Source organism: Podarcis filfolensis, assembly GCF_964270895.1.
Source record: "Podarcis filfolensis genome assembly, chromosome: 4".
Classification (NCBI taxonomy): domain Eukaryota; kingdom Metazoa; phylum Chordata; class Lepidosauria; order Squamata; family Lacertidae; genus Podarcis; species Podarcis filfolensis.
Genome location: NC_139607.1, coordinates 43,130,130 through 43,151,399, shown reverse-complemented (window position 1 = coordinate 43,151,399; position 21,270 = coordinate 43,130,130). Strand labels below are relative to the sequence as shown.

The following is a 21,270-nucleotide window of genomic DNA, read 5'->3' as shown; positions in this document are numbered from 1 at the left end:
TACCTTGCAAAATTCTGCACATTCACCATATAACTAAAAAGTAGAACAAAAATATAATTTTATTATTGATTTTGAACTTTGGTTTTGTTTTTAAAGAAAATGTTCCATGATGAAATAGTTTAAGTATACATTTATCTGTTATTCTGGCTTCTGCCATAGTTTTTTTGGGTGTGGGTTGGGAAAAGGCTTCCCTTAGCTGAGTTCATTGGGCTTTTCTTGAAATCTTAGAGTGAGAGAACTTTGAAAGAGCTGTCATTTTAACCTAATGTCTTTATTTGAGAAAATGAGGACTGGTGCAACAGTATTCCACCACTGGTTATTTATCATTGCAATGTTGTACTCATGCACAAATTTAAACATGGGGTGTGTGTAAAACAAGCTTATTTCAAACAATTGGCAGTTTAATTTCTCCACCCCCCAGACTCACCGAAAACACAATTGTAGAATCCACCCCATCATTTTTTATCTGGGAGCCATTACAGAGCTAAAGAACTGCAAAATTTGAAGCAGTATCTGGATTAGGTCTAGTACCTTCCCTAAGGCCCTTTGGGAGAAAAGGCAAGATATAAAATGATTATGATTGTTATGATAATTAAGAAATGCTTTAGGATGTAAAAATTGATCCTCCTCAATTGGGCTATATTCCAAAATATTAGTTACATTTGAAAATGACTAGTTGTTCATGTGATTAAAATACTGCCCTGAAATACCCATGAATTACTATTTCATCAGGAATGAGCGGTGCTGTTGCAAAGACTTTCAAAGTGATTAGGTTGGTACATGCAGTAAGAAATTCACTGCCCAATCCTATATGTGTCTGCTCATAAGTATGGCCCATCAAGTTCCTCCCAGATATAGGACTGCAGCCTTAGAAATGTCACAGACCACATAGGGAGTGTCATCATGTGGAAATGGCATTGGGTTTCTTCTGTGTGGAAGCATATGCATCAGATTGTCATAGTGGAAAGCTCTCCTTTATATTGCTTAGTGGTATTTCTGCTCAAGGCAACAGAAATATGGGCCAATGAATTATCCTACTGATGCTTTTTCACACTAAAGAACTCTCAGAGAAAATGTAAATCATTTAGTCAATCTACCATATACATGTGATTATTTTAATGGGAAAAGGTGAAATGAAATGGTACAAGGCATTGAACTTGATACAGGAAAATGGATTAAGTCAAAGGGAATCTATCCCACTCTGATTCTTCAACCACAAGGTATAATGAGGCTCAGAAGCTGCAAACTATATTTGACCTTTAAAAGGAAGCAAAGAATTAAATCAAACTAAATGTTGTTTCTGTTCAATGAATCTTTACATACTATATAATACTTTGGAGAATGAAATTTTGAAGAATGAACTTTAACTCGGCTGGCAGTTGCAATAAATGCTGGTGCATTTTAAATAATAGACAGCATTGCTAAATCAGGCCATATTCTAATTGTTATAACCCAAAGTATTCACCAAGAGGTATATGGGGCAATACCTCAAACAAACATTCTTTCTATTACTACCTTTACACATACACACATCCTACTTTCAGGGTGTTTATAGCATTTAGGGCGGCATTCAATAAAGTTTTACACAGATTAGATTCACTGAAATCAAGGAACATGACTAAGTTAGGTCCATTAATTTCAATAGGTCTACTCTAAGTAAACGTTAATTGAAGTGTTTTCATGTTAAAGACCATAGTGGTCTAATATGTTGACCTCTGGTTTGTATATTGATTTCTATATATTATGAGGTTAGAGAAGGCTCTATCAAGGATGGGTCCAGAGAAGAGCAGGGCTCTATCAAGGATGCTTGCTATACTGTCTGGGCTTCTCTGTGTATATGTTTGCTGGATAAAGGAGCCACAGTTCAATAGTGGTACAAATGTTTTCCATATATAAAGTGCCGTGGATTTTAGCGAAAGGATCTTTGGGCCTAGGGAAAATATTTGGCTGAGACACTTCAGACACAACCGTATCACTAAAATAGACTATAATGGTACTGCACTAGATGGAGCAATGATTTGACTGCTTATAGCTGCATATTCAAGTATAGCCACAGACAGGGTACTAACTAAGTGACCTGCTTCCCATTAACTTTAACAGGCCAGGCATCAAGCCACTTCAGCCTTCAAGTGGACTCTGAACAAGAATTGCATTCCAGGCCATTTCATTGCATGTTTCTCCTAATATACAAAGGTCTGTATTTAATATGCACATTTTTGTAAGCAATTTTCTATGCTATAGTCATACTATAGTGGATTGTTATATCTTATCTTCACCAAGATGTGCATTTTAATGCACCCTTTCCCCTAAATTTATTTTTTCCCTCTCCCACACATTTTGTAATGGAGAGCTTTACTGCAAAATTGAGAAACTGAAAATTTCAAAAGATAGCTGTATTTTGGAAATTGCATATTTGGAAAGTTCATCTTAAGATGTGAGCCAGATCAAATTTCTCCCTTATCTCTAGCTGTTGTCTTGGAATTATATCGAAACATGCTTCCCCCTATCTCTTAGAAAGTTTTTCCTGCTGTTAATCTTGCCAGTGTACTTACTTGGATAACATTAGCACACTTCATGCATTATTCACATAAAGGGACAACACAGATACAAGGAAAAGTGGCGCTGCACATTCAGCCCCGCTGAGTCTATGTGGCTCTTTCTAGCCAAAGACTTTTTTTTAACCACAAAGGACTCAAAATCATGCAGGTTCCCCCCAAGAATAGAAAAGGCTTCTCACTTTTGAAGTTATTTTCTCAACACAAATAGGGCCACAATGAACTATGTGGAAAAGACTCTCTTGAGAAGTTGTGGATTCTGCTCCATTGGAGGTTTTAAAGCAGAGATTGGGTAGTCATCTGTCATGGATGCTTCGGTTGAGATTCTGGCACTGCAAGGGTTGGACAGGAAGACCCTCAGGCCCCTTCTAACTCCACAGTTCTGTGATTCTGTGACTACTAGGAATGGGGGAGGAATTCTATTCAATTCACATTTAAAGGCTAACCTACCAAATCGGAACATTCTGGAACATTATACAAACCAAAACACAGCCAACCTTCAAAAGTCATGCTTCTCTGAACTCTGTAATACAGTTCTCCAGCAAAGTAATGTTTACAGAAACACAGATCCTGGAGCAAAGTGTCCATAGAAATGCATATATTAATGAAACTGTCAATCAGAAATGCATTATATTAGGGGGAAATGCCCAGGACAAATGTGTATATTTTGGAGAAATTTGCACTAAAATGCTGGTTAATGTTAAATGAGGACTGCCTCAAAGTAAGCTTCATGGCTGAGTGGAGCATTGAGCCCTGGTTTCCCACGTCCAAGTTCAACACTGTAGCCACACTGACTCTTCACTAAGTAAAGCATGAAAAAGGATATTGTTTTACTGAAATGGAAATAAGTTCAAGTAAAATACAGTTATGCAGATTTGTTTGTTTTAATGATGTTTACACTCTCCATGCTAATAGAAAAGAAAATGCAGTCAGTGCACAAGTGAATAAATCAACTACTTGTAAAATAAACCCAGAGATTTTGTTTCTCCTCTCCCAATTACAATTTCAGTTCAAAGTATGATAAGTATAGCAGCATGCTAACACGGATGGGTGCACCACTTTCGTAATCAGCAATGAAACCAAAATGAGATAAGATGGTTCAGGTTTAAATACTCTACCTCTTGAAATAAAAACGAAATGAAATTATGGCACAATAGTTTTCACTTTAAATAATTCTGAAGAATTGATCATATCAAGGAGATGAAGCATGTAACATTAGTCCAAGCAAACAACTGTCTCCAAAGCATTATGTAATTGCTGAAGCTTACTCACATGGCTAGTTCCATTATTTCAGTAATTTACAGAAAAGTACAGAATCAGTGGCGCTGAATTAAAGCATAGATCTATGAATCTGCATATCATCCCTCCTGATAGTCATATTTTCATCAATTATAGAACTAAGAATTAAGCTAGAGATGCTTAAATAGATGATTGGTTTCTTCTGGACATGACATAAATCTATAGGAGTGGATCATAGTGTTTCATGCCACCCCAATCTCTGAGCAGTGCAAAATCCCAGGGGTTCAGTTTCCTCGAATTGAGGGCTAGCAGAGACTGTGGTGTCTGTGTGACATATGGTTTATTTACACATATATATTAATTTCCCAAGAGGGTCACAGCCTTAGATTCAAGGAGAAATCAGGCATGGCTTCAGCCTGCAGTCTGCATCCAGCTTCTACCTCACACACTCAAAACTCAACTCTGGCTTTTTTCTTTCTAACTACTAACAAGTTGAGGGAGTGGGGGGCACCCCTTTGCCACCTCACGCAGATGACTCTTCTTTCTTTAAAAGATAAAGGGACCCCTGACCATTAGGTCCAGTTGTGGCCAACTCTGGGGTTGTGGCGCTCATCTCACTTTATTGGCCGAGGGAGCCGGCGTACAGCTTCTGGGTCATGTGGCCAGCATGACGAAGCCACTTCTGGCGAACCAGAGCAGCACACGGAAACGCCGTTTACCTTCCCGCCGGAGCAGTACCTATTTATTTACTTGCACTTTGACGTGCTTCTTCCTTTACTTCTATTCAAAAAGGATCTTGGGTAGCAGTTCTCTGTTTGAGACATTGGGGAGGTGCCCCCAATTAGAGTACACAAAAATGGACTCAGACCTTTTATGAGATAACTCCGTTATTTGGAAAGGCACTTCTACCACATCTCTGTGAATTGTTTCATGTTATGAACTGCAGCCCCTGAGTCTGGCCTTCACGGAACAGGTTTACAATTTGTTTCTTCTCTGAAATGATGGGCATATGGCATCCTCCTGCCCTCACAAGATCTGCATCGACTATTGCTGTCTGTTGATGGGTAGTAGCTCTTCAAAATGTCACACACCATATAACCATTACGGGGGGGGGGGGATCGTAGCCCCTAATACAGCACTAAAACAGCTGACTCCAGTTCACCACTCTAGAAGTGCTAAATGGGGAGCAATACTTTGGATCCTCTCTTAATTTAGGTTCCTGCTTCCTATCAAGGAAAAGCTGCGTCTTCATGGTGAACTACATTTCATGGCATTTTATTAGCAAGGTCTCCTTGTATTCATTTTGTGTTAAATTACTCCGTCTTCCGACCCCGCTCCTCCAACCACCACCTCATTTTATGTCAACGATTAATATACAGAAGGTACTCAGTCTGCTCATTTTATGCTGATATAGCAACAGCTTATGCACTATTTGTGTCTTGCTGTTTGTCACACCTCAGTAATTTTACTAAATGTTCCCGCCATTCTCTTATGTTGTAAAGAATGAGCAGGTTCCATCAATTTACAACCAAAATACTGAGCAGAAAGGCTTCTCATAAAACAGCACCAAAGTGGCGCCTGTAAAGATCACGCTCAAACAATGTAACTGCCAACCAGGGCCATGAAATAGATAACGTGTAAAGCAAGATTGATTCATGAAGCCTGATTTGAAACATATATCTGAGGAGTCTATTGAACAGAATAATTTGGAAGGAAATGACCAGAATGCATGCATGTGCCTAGAATGTATGCTTGCGCACAAGGTGAGCATCAGGAGGATTGAAAACAAGTGGGAGACTGCTGGGTACAAGAATGTGTTTGTTCCTCCCTCAGGCATGTAGCTGGGGGCTGCTTGTACAGAGGGATGAACTGAAGGGCAAGAACCAGAGGACGAGGACTAAAGTGGATCATCGCTGAGCTGATCAGTTTCCATCTTCTGCAAACAATGGCAGCATCCTTGCAGTTATTGACAGAAAGGTAATTATCACTAACCTCAGAACTTTGCAGTGCGTGTTTGTATTGCTCCAGGTGAGAAAGGAAGTGAAAAATCACTCCGTTTGGGGTTTTTACCTTTGGTTCGATTGTTATTCAGCAGACGTATCCTTCTGAACACTAATACAGCACTAAGCATTATTGTTTGTTAAATGTTTAACCATTTTATTGAATTAAACACCGAGTTGGGTGGGTGATGAAGTGCATGCAAAGATAGTGTGATAGTTGAGAGTTTGTGTATGATAGCATGATTTCTGAATTCCTGCTTTGTGAGGATAGATAGGTAGTCTTCTGATTCTATTTTGATGTATTTATGTTTTAAATAGATTATTTGGTTTTTTATCTTTTATTTATGTACATTGTCTTGAGAGATGTTATGTAGCACATGGGTTATTATTAGCCATGGCAGCAATTTCACTAAATGTGGAATATATATATGTGTGTGTTGTGTGTTATATATGTTATATATATTTGCTATATTTATATATAAAATTACTTTGCAACCCAAGGTCCTCTAATGTTGGCTCCATCCAGCAGCACCATCTATAATATCATGAAGTTTTAATCTAAAATTAATGTTGTGATGACCATCAATTTATTTTGTGGCATGGATTAATAAAATGTCCATTGAACCTGAGTTGTATCCAACTAAGTTCTACATAGAATAGACCTAATAAAGTTAATGGATTGTAGTCAACAAAATCATACTCAGAGTAAACCTACTGGAATTAACAAACCTACATTAGTCATGTCTATTAAATTCAGTGTGTCTACACTGAGTTGAACTAACATTGAATAACACCCAAAGCACCTAAGTTAATTGTGTGCATTAATTTCTTTTTTTTTTTATAATATTTTTATTTTTCCATATAGACACAACACAACAAACATAAACATACAAAGACAAAAACAAAACAAAAAAACATGTATCATTTCATATCCTAATTTCATATCCTATCTTCCCCGACTTCCTCATGCCTCCCCTTTCTGTATTCCAAATTCTTATCGATTGTTCAGCAAATCTTCCCTTATTTTAATTTAAATTTAGACTATTCTTCCTTATTCTCCTTGTCTTAACCATTACTAATAGTAACCATTTACTTTCCAGTCCAACATCATTCTAACTTTCATTAACTTTGTAATATTTCTTTAAATAGTCCTTGAATTTTTTCCATTCTTCTTGCGCTGCTTCTCTTCCCTGGTTTCGGATTCTGCTCGTCATTTCTGCCAAGCCCATATAGTCTATCACCTTCATCTGCCATTCTTCCAGTGTGGGTAGTTCTTGCGTCTTCCAGTACTTCGCAATGAGTATTCTAGCTGCTGTTGTAGCATACATAAAGAAAGTTATATCCGTCTTTAACACCCCTTGGCCGACAATACCCAAGAGAAAGGCCTCTGGTTTCTTGGGGAAAGTATATTTAAATACCTTTTTAAGTTCATTATAGATCATTTCCCAGAATGCCTTAATCTTCGGGCAAGTCCACCAAAGATGAAAAAATGTACCTTCAGTTTCTTTACATTTCCAACATTTGTTGTCAGGCACATGGTAAATCTTTGCAAGCTTGACTGGGGTTATGTACCACCTATATATCATTTTCATAATGTTTTCTCTTAAGGCATTACATGCCGTAAATTTTATCCCGGTGGTCCACAACTTTTCCCAATCAGCAAACAAGATATTATGACCAATGTCCTGAGCCCATTTAATCATGACCGATTTAACCGTTTCATCTTGTGTATTCCATTTCAGCAGCAAATTGTACATTTTGGACAAATTCTTAGTACTGGGTTCTAACAGTTCTGTCTCCAATTTTGATTTTTCCACCTGGAAGCCAATTTTACTGTCCAGTTTAAACGCTTCATTTATTTGATGGTAGTGGAACCAGTCTCTCACCTTCCCTTTTAATTTCTAATTGTGTGCATTAATTTCAGTGGGTCTACTCTAAGTATGACTAACACTGGATACAACTCCTTATATATTTTAAATGCATAATAAACATTTGCATCAGAGTTTTATTGCACTTGCTTTGCCACTTCTGAAAACACAACAAAAACAGCTTGTCATGGAAACAAATGTGTCTTCTGATCAAACCACAAAGTAATTCCACTGGCTTATGCCCATCAGCTGTTTGGGCTTCAGGAAACATATAACAGCTAGGAAGTGTGGCCATTCTTTTACAGATTTCCTTTACAGTGAAATTAATGTATGCCCCAGTGTAACAGCTGTCTTTCATTTATCTGATTTTTATTAAAGCTGAAGTATGCCAGTTCTGATTAACCGACTTAAAAATATATATATTCCTTCTCACTTTTTAATTCCATTCTCTTGGAGTGGTCCCCTCTCCTGTAGTACAGCGTAATGTAAAAACACCCAGAAGCTAGTACCCTTAGAACAAAGCCTCTTTGAACATCAGTCAACTCCTATGGTTTGAGATCATGCACTGAAGAAAGTCATATATGAAAGGCCAGTCTCCTATGTAATAGGTTTCCTTTGAGACTCAAAACTTTAGTAAAGTCCTACTTCATGATGAATGAAAGAGCAAAATTCCACTTTCGAACTAGATTGCCCAGAAGCCTGTTTCTCAGGATCTTTCCAGTGTGTGTCCAACTCTGAATAGACAGAAATAAGAGCCAAATATATCACCAGTGACATTCAAGTAAACCCATGTTAGAGATTAATTCATTTTGTTTAATAGCCACAGTGCTTGAAATAACATGTAACTCCCAACTATCCTCAAGCACAGTCTATGTAGGAAACTGGTGGATTTTACATATAGTTTTGCCACTTAATCAATAATTTAATTATTTGCAGCTACTCATGAAATTCTCAATCCGTCTCCCAAGTGTAGTGACACCATCCATCATCCTTTTTGTAGACACACTGATTTCTGTCAATTGCCTGGACAAAATGGTTTGTGTAGAGCATGAGCACTGCCGCCCCCTAATATTGTCCTTTTCTTGGAAATTGTGCTGTCATTTATGATTTTACAATGGTTTTTTTTTACAATTACTGAAATCATTTTGATTGATAAGGTACTTGTGGAATGCCCAGGTTGAAGATCGGTCATGAGGAATTTCAGCAGTGACAAAGAGGAAAAACAGGACACCTTGGTAGGTAAAACATTTATCCTTTCTTAACAATGGTAGATCAAGACTTTAATCTTGGAAAATAGTGAGTAGGAAGAGTTAGCTTGCTTTGTATGAATTTACTGTATAAAATATTTTGCAAAATCATTAAGTCCAATGAAAGTAAGTCCAATGCAAAGTCAAATACATAATGCCCAGCTTATTTACAACTGGTTGCCTGCATTGCTTTGTGGTGCATAAATACTTTTCCTTGTAGACTTCCTCCACCCTCAGTAGAGGTCCCCCCCCCCAGGTGTATACTAGATGAGGCCAGAGAAATGTTCCATATTATTATATCCCCATGTGGGGGAGGCTGAGGGGGCCATCAACCTGGGCGCAGTTGGGGGGGGGACACATCATGGTGCCCTGCCCCATCGTGAGCGTTTGTGTCCTTATCTTCGCCCTCCAGCTGGGGGGCAGCTGAGAAGGACGCAACAGGCATGCGCCCTGGTCCCTGCGAGTCCAGTGCAGCTTTTGCCAGCAGTGCTATGCTTGCAGGGGCCAGGGCATGCAACTGCTTGTGGCACCCCATATATATAAAATTTCCCATTGAAGAAAATGAGTGGTAAATTCTTTATGGCAATTCTTGAGCTGGTGTAAAAGTTGCACCATCAAGGAGATTGAAGGCGTACAGTATAAAGCATAAGTTTCTTTCTCCACCATGCTATGTTCACTCTGCCAGTGTATGAGGGTTGTTCCGAAAGTGTTAGCATGTAAATGCTAAATCTACTGTTCCGCCAGCATAGTGGAGCCTCCCAAAGCCCCTCAGCTAGCATAACTCTAGGATAAGATTGGACTCCAATGTATGGTCTTAAGATTGCAAAAGTTTGTGGCATTTTGAAATGAGCTTTGAAAGGTTTTTAAAACTCAAAACGGCTGGTGCTTCAGGACATGAATCATCCTGCAATCCCCCAGGAGGATTTTGTAGCATCTTTAATATGTAAATGATCCATCCAATCTATGCTTGATGCTCTGCGTGTGGCACTGTCTGACAATTACACTATAAATGCAAGGGCTGGGCAGTTACAGCCCAGATCTGGTTTAGAGCCTGATTGGGCAACCTCAGATTAGGTCTGATCTGAGCCCCAAACCAAATTGGAGACTTTCAGAGCCCTAATCATCTAGTTTAGGGCTTCCAGCCCAAATTAAACATGCAGTTGGTATCAAGGAAAGAGGGAGACAAGGGGATGCAGGCAAAGACTCTCCCCCTGTGTGTTCAATCAAGGTTTTAAACTCTAACTCAACATGCAGTTGGCAGGGGGAGGACAGGTAAGAGTCTCTGCCTGTATCTCCTCCTTTCCTCCCCCACCATCAATGACATGTTTAATTAGGGTTCAAAACATATGCTTGCCACCGCCATTTTGTTAGCCTCAGATCGTTCTGCATGGACCCAGCCTGACCCAAGGTGATCTGGGGCTGCCTTAATATGCTCCTAGCAAATCCCAAATGGGCTTGATTCAGTTGGGGATCATGGATTTGTCCAAAGTTGATGCACAGCCGTAGCAAATAGCTATGGGAGGAAAAATAAAACAAGCAAACTAGGCAACATGACTGCTGCTAATCAGCACTTAGCTGAGTACAGCAGTATGTAGACATTTGATCTGGGTTCGGGAGGGTGATATCCAGGAATTTCTTCAGCCAGAGTTGGCAATCCTACCTAGCTGGAAAAGGATTTTCAGGATTGTGATGTTTGCTTCATATTGAGGTGAGTCTTACAAACCTGCCTTGGTTTGTCATCGAAGCTGCGCTCTGATAATACTCTTCAGGTGTTCAAAATGATCCTTTCATATTGTGAAGTATAGTAGAAAGCTATCATATACAACAGAGTTATGATTCAGCAAAATAATTATTTATTCTTTTCATATCAAATTCTGAATATTGATACTGCAGATTTTTGGGCCTGCAGGCAGCTTATGACACTACATGGAATCTCATTTACATTTAAGTCTTGTTCTTGAATATCACTTCACTTTTTATATAATGAGTAGCTGAAAAAAACTACATTTCTGCCTATGCTTCACCATGTCTTTTTAGATGCTTTTTCTCTGTCTTATTCATCATAGAATCTAGCAGCATATTTCCCAAGTTTTGAAACTTCTCAAAGGGATGAATAATTGTCAGATGCTTCTCATTATCCATATATTCAACATTTCCAAACTTTTCCAAGACAATTTCATTGTGTAGCACTTGAAGTAAGCTGAAGTTAAAAGTATGCCACGGCAATGATTTCATAATACTACTTGACAATATGAGATAATGTGCACTTTATGTTGCTTATATTCTTCACACAAAATACCTCTGACATTTCATTCCTGAATGTGTTTGGATGAGCAATACATGCAAGAAACTGGAAGTAAGTGAAGTGTACTGTTAAGACTGGCAAAATATACACACACACCACAACCGAGAGATAGCTCAGTCAGTAGAACATGAGGCTCTTAATTTCAGGGTTCTGGGTTTGAGCCCCACGTTGGGCAAAAAGATTCAGGAGGAGGTTGGACTAGATTACTCTTGTGGTCCTTTCCAACTCTGTGATTCTAAAGTGACTGTGGATGGCATTTATCATCTTCTAAACATCATGGTGTTTCTTCTCTCTGCGCTACTCCCAGCAGTCATTCCTCCTCTGGTCATTGCTATGGACTCACAACCTGTCTGTCTGTCTGTCTGTCTCTAGGCTCTGTGGTCATCTGCAAGGGTTTCCCACATGATGGAGCTGATGTTGCGAGCCTTCCTGTCATGTTTTCGGACATTTTTGTATCACAGAGTCGGTCTGCCAATGCGCCTGGTGCCTGAAACCAGCTCCCTGTAGAATCTTCCATTCTGTGGACACGACCAAGCCAGTGTAGATGTCACTGAGACAGGAGTGTGAACATGTGGACTTGAGAGAAAACATCTTTGTTTGGAATTCTGTTCTGCCACATGATACCCAAAATCCTCCTGACGTAGTCCATGTGGAAGACGTTGAAGCCGTCACTCTTGATGGTTGTAAGTTGCCCACGACTCACTTCCATAAAGCAGTGTGCTCAGCGTGCAAGCCTGGTAGACCATCTTGGTACATGCACACATTCACCACAAGTAGGATGTGGTTCGTGACTGTAGCCACCACTGAGTGTAATGGAAAAATTAATTAGGCAACTAGTATAGAAAGAATGATGGTGAAAGCAAAAAATAGACGTCACAGCAGCAGACAGCTAAACCACACATTGCTGATGGCAATCAAAATAACACATGTGGATTGAGACTATTCAGCATTTATAGTGTTTTTTATTCCAAGCCTGCCAGCAGTCACATCAATGAAGGCAACCACATCATCGGTGCAGACATTCTTTCCCTGCTTGCACTAACAGAAATGTTATCTGTAGAATATCTTGCATTTTGTACCAAATGTAGCATATGGTACCATACAAAGTTATTTAAATACTGTGAGATGAAGTGTCAGTTAAGAGAGACTGACGGGTGAATACATCTGTCAATGTCAGTGTTTCTCCAGAACTCAAAGACTTAAACAAACTTTTAAAAATGCATTTTAAAATAACTGCAGGCTTAATTTTCTTGTTTGTGCTGTTCCTTAAAAAAACAAACAGATTTATGAAATCTTGGGTTGGTTTTTTGTATTTTTTTTACAAATATCTACAGGTGTTCTTGTTTGCTTTTGGATGATCTCTTCAGTGATTTAATTTTAACCATTTACTGTTTACAACATCATAGGTGTTTCCATGGTAACAAGTTATGGTGCTATTAACATATAAATGGAACATCCCAGATGTATCAGGGCATATACAGATCAAATTAATAAGTACATTTTTATTCCCACCTTTCTTCCACAGTTGAACTCAAGACAAGGGACAAGGATAGTTGACATTTCCAGGTGGTCTCCCATCTCAGCCCAGACCAGACACAGGCCTGCTTAGCTTCAGCATTATGTGTCCTCAGACTGGGATCATGAACTGTGACTGTGAGTAGGTATTTTTCTTTGAAAAGGGAATCAAGACACAATTGCTCTCATTAGTGAATATTTGAATACTGTATTGGTTCTAACTTCTTTAATATATTTTTTAAAAACCCTCAAATGTGAGCATTAATTTTATCATTTAAAATCAGTATAAGTACTCTCCATTTGAGCCACCTTTAGTTATGTAGGCTTGTATTTAGGAATTTGTGTGGTGGGGATAAATTTATACATGTTTCATGGTGTTAAACTGAATTTTGTATGTACTATTAATTGGAAGTTCTCAATTATATATATTAATCTGTATTTGGTCCATGTCATTCGCATAAGCTTACTTGAAAATCTACCATCTTGTTTCTGCTGGGAAGGATCACATATAAATATGTATTTTATGCAAACATTTATGCAGAATTTCTCCCTCAGACTATGCATTTCTAAACAGAGAGGCAGAACTATGTTACAGCATTCAGAAAAATACAATGAATAGATGTGTACTGACCTTCACATTAGTCCAAGAGGTACAGATCAGGTCAGTTCAGTTCCACTAACCCAGAAATAGTACCTCAGGTTAAGAACTTTGCTTCAGGATGAGAACAGAAATCGTGCGGCGGCAGCGCAGCAGCAGTGGGAGGCCCCATTAGCTAAAATGATACCTCTACCTCAGGTTAGGAACAGTTTCAGGTTAAGAACGGACCTCCAGAATGAATTAAGTTCTTAACCCGAGGTACCACTGTAGTCACCTTTGACTGGACTTAACTGTCCAGGGTTCCTTTACCTTAACTTTACCTTTATATAGATAGTGCTTTGCACCTTCATAACATTTCTTTTTCTTTCTTTTTTTGAGTCTGTGAAGCTTATAAAGTATATGTTTTCCTTTTTATGCTTTACTTTTGTTTCAGCTTTAGTAGCAGAGAAAAAGGTTGCTATCTGCAAACAGGATGTTAGCAATTTAAGCCTTATGCTTTGGAAGTGCAAGATGCTTGACTTAAATTAAACTGTCACTGACAGCATACGATTTCAATTCAAAGCGATGCCCAAACATTGGGATCAAGTTGACCTGTAGAGCTGTTTGGCAGATTTTTCTTTATAGCATAGGTTTTCTCTTGGAGTGTCCTCTGTTAAGTAGACATCCTATTTTTGAGAGCTGTTAGGGCTGTGATTGTGAGTGCAAACCTTAGGGATGTATCAGGTGAAAGAAAATCTATATGTAATTATGCTTATGATATTGCTTAATGCATATCTAAGGGGTGATCAGATGTTATGATTATGGACACAGAAGGAAGTAGCATGGTAGAATAAAGCAGATGGTTGTAGGCACCGCCCTCTTAATATCACTTTACCATTTGTGACCAGGAAACTGTGGCCAGTAATTGGAAGATAGACAAAAATGCCTTGCACCTGGCAGCCACCTGACTGCAGCATTTGTACTAGTTGCAGGTTTTGGACACTTTTCAAGCATAGCCTAGTAATGGGGTTCTTTGGATCCAACCCATTATTCGTATATTTAGATGTACAATTGGTTTTATCTTTTCCAAAAACATTTATCCGTTTTTCCTTTCTTTCTTTGGGAAAAATAAAATGATGTCGGAAATAAATACAAAATGGAATCAAAAACAATGAAATGGTGAACATTTTGAAGAAAGAAAGGAATCCATTTGTCTTCTAATACCATTCTTTGTAATAATAATAATATGAGACATCATTTAGTCATTTATAGAAATAGAATGATGGTTTTTTTAAAAGTGAAAAGTTTGAACTGATTTATGAGCCTTTAAATAGAAGTGTGAGTAGGAGGACAAGCTACAGGGTAAGGAGAAAGAGAGGAATATGAAATAATCCTCTTTTATATCAAGCTCACATTTTGAGTGGAACTTTGCCTGAGCTGTGAACTCAGCTGGGCACACTTAGCTGAAAAGTATTAAAAAGCGTATTGTTTCTTGCTCACTTGTTAATTAATTGAAACATCTGTTACCCTGGTTGTATATGCTTAATCACTGGTGTCCATGGAATTAGAAACCTACCCTTACAATTCCATTTTTTAGAGTTTCCCACAGCTTTCTGTGGCTATTAGGGGTGTGCATTTGTTTCATACAAGTCCCAAACGGAAGGAGGTTGCTTCAGAAGCATTCAGGGTCTTCCCAAAGCTTTTGGATTGATTTTGCAAAAAAGAGATATATTGTTGCACACCACCTCAAGTGCTTAACCAGTGTTTGGGTTCCTTGAAATGAAGGAGAACGGAGAGTGTGATATTTATGATATATAGTTTAATTACACATATATACAACCTGTGCCTATGATCACAGACTAGAATCAGAGTTGGAAGGGACCCCAAGGGTCATCTAGTCCAACCCCTGCAACGCAGGAATCTCAGCTAAAGCACTGTGTGTGCGCGCATGCACACATGCGCCATCTAGTCCAGGATATTGTCACAGTGGCCAACCATTGCAAGCAGCACTGGGGGGAGCAGGACTCCTCGCACATGCAATTCCCGGCAACTGGTATTCAGAGGCATACTGCTTCTGACATTGCAGGTGGAACATAGCCGATGGAGGTATAATATATAGCCAGGACTTTGTCCTCCCATCACTTCTGGGAGGCTGCAAACCAGTCTGCAGAGGGAGGGCACCTGCTATAAATATTGAAAATGTTTTCTTGCATGTGATGAAACTCACTTGGGATTAGGAGGTCATTCCCACAGGGGCCACTTTAATGTGAATAATCCCACTTCAGTTTGTAGCATCTTCATTCAAGCCTTTCAGACAGCAGGGCTAGGAAACACCTGTGACTGGACTCTTGGCAGAAAGCTGTTGCCATTGTGATGTAATAGTACTGTACCGGATGGGCCAAAGGGCTGACACAGCATAAGTCATCTTCAGAGGTTCATATACTGCAGCAGCAACTCTCTGATTGTGTGTGTGCACCTTTCCCTTCTCTATGCCCTAAAGAATGGAAGGAAGAAAGCAGCATGCAATTATGTGACATTTAAGAGGAGAGCAGAAAGAAGCTGAAATTTCTGAGTGGGTTTCCCTCAATTCTGTCTCCTTCCCTTGCCTTTTTTGACACTATGTAGGATTGTCTAACAATCTAAGGAATTGACAGCAGGAGATGAGAGAACTAAAGTGTATCTATTAATAAGAATGTGGAGGTGTGGCTGACTCAGATCTCTCCACTGCAGAGAGATGTGCACATACACACACATACACAGAGCAGCTGAGGATCCCAAATCTATGACAACAAACTATTCTGTATGAACAGCCGCCAGTGATTTTACCTTTTCTCCCCCCCCCCCCCGCCAAGCTATCATGCTAGTCTGCATATTGCCTCTCTCATCATCTGACTTGGTGTATCACATATCTATGGTAATTTGCCAGTCCCATATTCCTCTTCACTGTGTGTGTGTGTGTGCGCGCACACACATCCCCCCCCCCACATCAGGCAGATCTTGGGAAAGGCTGACATGCTTACCAATACAAAGTGCAGCACTGAAGGCTCAAGCCAATGCATATTTATTTGGAAGTATCTCCACCTGCATTCAGTGGGGCTTACCCCAGGTGACTGCACCAGCCTCAGAACACTATTCACATAATCTATGAGGAAGCCAATATAGCAGCACCAGATAATATTCGTATCTCCTCTGCCTTAACTGAAACAATAATCTTTATATCATAACGTCAACTCCTCCTGCGTGCTTTTATCTCATGGGCCACATATCCAGCATCCCACATCATAGGTCCATGAAGTTAGAAGGGACCTCAAAAGTCCCCCACCTATGCTGGAAATCTACTGCCAAAGGCCCATATTATCCAGCATTCTGTTCTCACAGCAACCAACCAGTTGCCTATGGAGCAGAGTGCAAACTCCAAGAAAGGAGAGGCCACTATTTTCCAGTGCCATCTGCTCCAGCATTCTAGCATGGGAAGCTGTTTCCAGTGTTCAGTCAAAACACCCTCTCTCAAAATTTAAACCCATTGAAACAACAGAGAAAAGTTTGGTCCATCAGTGTGACAGCCCTTTAAATACAGTGGTACCTCGGGTTACATACGCTTCAGGTTACAGACTCCACTAACCCAGAAATAGTACCTCGGGTTAAGAACTTTGCTTCAGGATGAGAACAGAAATCGTGTGGTGGTGGCACGGTGGCAGCAGGAGGCCCCATTAGCTAAAGTGGTGCTTCAGGTTAAGAACAGACCTCCGGAATGAATTAAGTACAGTGGTACCTCGGGTTAAGTACTTAATTCGTTCTGGAGGTCTGTTCTTAACCTGAAACTGTTCTTAACCTGAAGCACCACTTTAGCTAATGGGGCCTTCTGCTGCTGCCGCGCCGCTGGAGCCCAATTTCTGTTCTTATCCTGAAGCAAAGTTCTTAACCTGAAGCACTATTTCTGGGTTAGCGGAGTGTGTAACCTGAAACGTATGTAACCTGAAGAGTATATAACCCGAGGTACCACTGTAAATGGAAATATCATCTCATGATTACCTCTTCTCTAGGCTAAACATACCAACCCCTTAAGCCTTTCCTCATAGGAGTTGGCCTCCAGGCCACACATCATCTTCACTACCCCTCTGTGCAGATGCTCCATTTTGTCTATATCCCTCTTAAACGATGGTGCAGTTTAGTTTGCAGTCTGATAAAACACATAAAAAACATTTAGTTACTCCTACCAAGCCAACTATCACCAGATAAGTGACCATTCATAAAACACCTTTGCTACAAAATATGGATTCATTTATCAATGGGCAAACCCATGCTCTGCAGCATGCAGCATGTGTACCTGTATAGTAGAATGTGGGGAGCAATCCAGAATGATACACAGAATGTTGCCTCCTTTTCTCTGTCTTCTCTAGCACCTCCGACATCATGTGATCAGCAAATTCAACCTTGATGATCCTATGCTTCCAGAACACATGCGCTTGGTTGCATGTATCAGACAAATTTCACAGGAGCTCCCTCTAAGCAAAATCTTCAGGAAGACAAGATGAAAGCTGGCCATATCTGCACATAATTGTATAGAAGCATATTGGTTGGAAAGTATCTATTTCTATAGCAAATCAAAATGTTTATGGTATCCTCTATTTATAATTCATAAAGTGAAGAAAAAAAGGCTCTCAGCATCAAATATTTATGATGAACTGTTCAACCAGAACTACATACAAGTCTCTTTTGCATATTGTATTTCCAGCACAGTTGTAACACTGATATTACAGCCATTTCACTCCAAATCCTAATAATAGTGTGATGTACTTCTTCATCAAAACCATGCACACAAAAGCAGGCTTTTAATAAGATTTAAACTACACATGTTGCTACACATAAAGTTATCCCCCTTGCTTTTTTGTTTTGTGAAGTGCAAACAGAATAACTAAAAACTAAAGTGGAAGACAGGCGTGATTTTATTTTGAAGTCTTTACACTTCTATCTTTTATATCTACTCCTACAGAGTAAATTTCAACTTAGGGAGCTGGACTTATTGGGGAAAATAGAAAAGGGAGAAAGGTCTAAGACATTCCATCGCTTTCTCTACACACCAGTTTTCTGCTTTCCCCCTTTTCTTTTTTTGCAACATCAGTAACTCTGCTATGTAGAAAGGAAAGATATCCCAGACAAACTGCACATGACCGAGCATTTTATGGGGCTAAGTGCTTGTAACCATAGATACTAGTACAGCCAACACACACCAGAGCACCAGACCATGTTGTTTCCATTGGAATAATGGAAAACTGAATTGATTTTTTAAAAAAACATATCTGTTACATACCAATCCTGGGGCTCTATTTGAATCACATAACCCATTTAACTTATATCAGTTGAGCTTCATTTTTGGCTCTATATCTTTCTGCTTTTCTTTTCTTCTGAGTCGTGGTGCTTCAGTCAAATAGTTAAAAAGCACTCCTAAATCAGGAAAGATGTTTTGAGCACAATCTTATATTTGATTTCTGCTTCCTGAGGGGGTGCAGGTTTTGACAGAAGCCCCATTACTCCAGTGGAACTTGAAATACACACCAGCGTGAAATATATTCCTGGTGGAACAGGGTATGTCCTGAAAGGCCTTCCCACTTGTTATCTAGGGACTAGGGCTAAAGCCCTTTCCCCAGTAGACTGGCTATAGAGATACAGGGAGTGTTGTGTGTGAGAGAGTATGTTCCTCTCTTTGAGAGTTCATTTTCTCCCTCTAAGGGAGTGGAATATGGGCATCAGGGCTGGCACCCAGCCCTGGCAGAGTTTCAAAGGACACTGGAGTCACACCTGCCTTTTGAGGCTGTATGAGACCAAACTGCAGCAGGCAGTGGAAGACAGGAGTGCCTGGCGTGCTCTGGTCCATGGGGTCACAAAGCGTCGGACACGACTAAATGACTAAACAACAACAACAAATACACACACACACACACACACACACACAAGATTCTAAAATCTAAATAAATTAAAATGTTCCCACTCATGCAGTGGAAACTCCCCTTCCCCCCAAAAAGAAAATCTGTTGTAGGGCTTCCCCCAATCCTCTGGAACAGATTTTGTGGGGGCATACAGAGGAGGGAAAGTTCAGTTTAGCAAGTAGAAGCTATTCTGTGAACAAAATAACTTCATTGGATTCAACCCCCAAACAAAAGTTTGAACATCAGTCAAAATCTTTCTATAAGACAAACATCTGTCCTTGACTCTTGAAGACCAAAACTTGAGAGTCTACCACTGGAGGTCATTCTTCTTGTCCTAAATGAAATTATGAGGCAGAGGTTTTATACAGGGAGAAACATTCCAAAAGATAGGTTAAACCAGCATGCATCTCAAATGTGTGACATCATGCACATGGCATGTGTGTGTGATGTCATGCATGCGGTGTGTGGCTCTTGCACAATATTGCATCATCGGGAGGAGGCAGAGCGCGGAGCCCAGCACAGTGCAGCTTCCTTTCTCATGCTAAGGAGGAGCCAGCCACTGAATCTTGCCATACTTGGCTCCACACTCAGCCTCCTCAAGACTGAGGGGGCCAAAGACACCTCTGCTCCTAGGAACTGGTGTGCTTGCCCAAGCTAAGGATTCCCAGATCAAATGCTAATTTTATATGCCTTTATGTCAGGGGCACTTTATTGCACTGTGTTCTTAAGACATGAACCTTGCTTCTCTTAAAACTATACTTCCAAAAGTAGTAATGGAATCTTTTTGAGTGAGATAGTTCTGTAAGATATAAATGATGCTTTTTCATGAGAAAACTCCTTTGGGATGAATGAGACGTACTCATGTGTAAGTGTGTGCAGCCAGCTAAATCAGAGTTTATTGGTAAGCGTCAGCAATTATGAGGCCCTAATTCCTGTATTAGTCAATAAGTCTCCTGCGGGGCAATCTAATTAGTTCAAACTGCTATGATGAAATCATACAACACATACTGTAACTTGACTTCTTTATGAACAAAAATACCAAAAGAAGGAAATCACTATGTAATATTTTACATTAAAATCATCTAGTGTTCGTTTGCTTGCACTATAAATTTTAGCATAAGCTTACAACCTTGACTTTATTAATATACTTTAAGCATTTTAAATGTAGGCATAGTACCTCTTGGAAGCTTTCTGGTGGCTTCCAATTTTTCCCAGAATGTACTGGAATGATATATCCTAGGTATTCTGGGGAGACAAGAGACAGCCACCTAGGGGACTTTCACTGCCACTATCAGAATGTAGTTACAGGAAGGTAGCCGTGTTGGTCTGCTGTAGTCGAAACAAAATAAAAAAAATCCTTCCAGTAGCACCTTAGAGACCAACTAAGTTTGTTATTAGCTTTCGTGTGCATGCACACTTCTTCTTATCTGAAAAAGTGTGCATGCACACGACAGCTCATACCAATAACAAACTTGGTTGGTCTCTAAGGTGCTACTGGAAGGATTTTTTTTATTTTGTTTCGACTGTCAGAATGGTTGGCAAAATAAAAGAAGAGTAACATGCACTGACTTAATGCCTGAAACTCCCACCCCCAAAAAACATTTTTGCAACTGCTGCCCCTGAGAAAACAAACAAAACACCAAACTTAGCATCTAATTTTCTATCTGCAAATGGTGTAGCATTTATGAAATAGTTGCATCACTATCATTCAATTACAGTTTGTTATCTGCCTCGCTCCTATTCCCTCCCCTCACTTTGGTAATTTAAAACAGGCCCATTCCTCATGCAATTCATCCAACCAGTGGCATCTATTTACTAGTTCTGTGATTCTCTAGATGGACTAAAGCATGAAATAGTAAGGACTGGGCCTCTGAAGACCTTAGAAGCAGGGAGTGTTGTTTGCTTGGTGTACATAACAAAATGCTGTGTGTGTGAGTGAGTGTGTGTGTGTGTGAGAGAGAGAGAGAGATGGAGAGACTGCAATCATTTGCACTCAGTTCAACAGGACATATTCCCAGATAAATGTGTGCAGGACTG

At 39.7% G+C, this 21,270-nt stretch overlaps 2 long non-coding RNA genes across 4 annotated transcripts in view; one reads left to right on the top strand and one right to left on the bottom strand.

Moving 5' to 3' along the window:
• Nucleotides 1-17,789, top strand: part of LOC310762028 — a 40,247-nt gene extending 22,458 nt beyond the window's left edge. For 2 of the 3 annotated variants that reach the window (XR_014547806.1, XR_014547807.1), the window contains exons 3-6: nt 5,628-5,822; nt 8,820-8,897; nt 12,740-12,867; nt 17,707-17,789. This is a non-coding gene — a long non-coding RNA (uncharacterized lncRNA). The remainder of the gene's footprint in view (nt 1-5,627; nt 5,823-8,819; nt 8,898-12,739; nt 12,868-17,706) is intronic. The other variant, XR_014547805.1, reaches the window with a different exon arrangement.
• On the bottom strand, nt 10,740-19,064 carry LOC310762032. The gene is made up of 5 exons (XR_014547812.1): nt 18,618-19,064; nt 17,634-17,854; nt 17,365-17,486; nt 15,534-15,800; nt 10,740-12,017 (listed from the first exon to the last, which is right to left on the bottom strand). It is a non-coding gene; the product is annotated as an uncharacterized lncRNA (long non-coding RNA).
• Between the last annotated feature and the right edge of the window lie 2,206 nt (nt 19,065-21,270).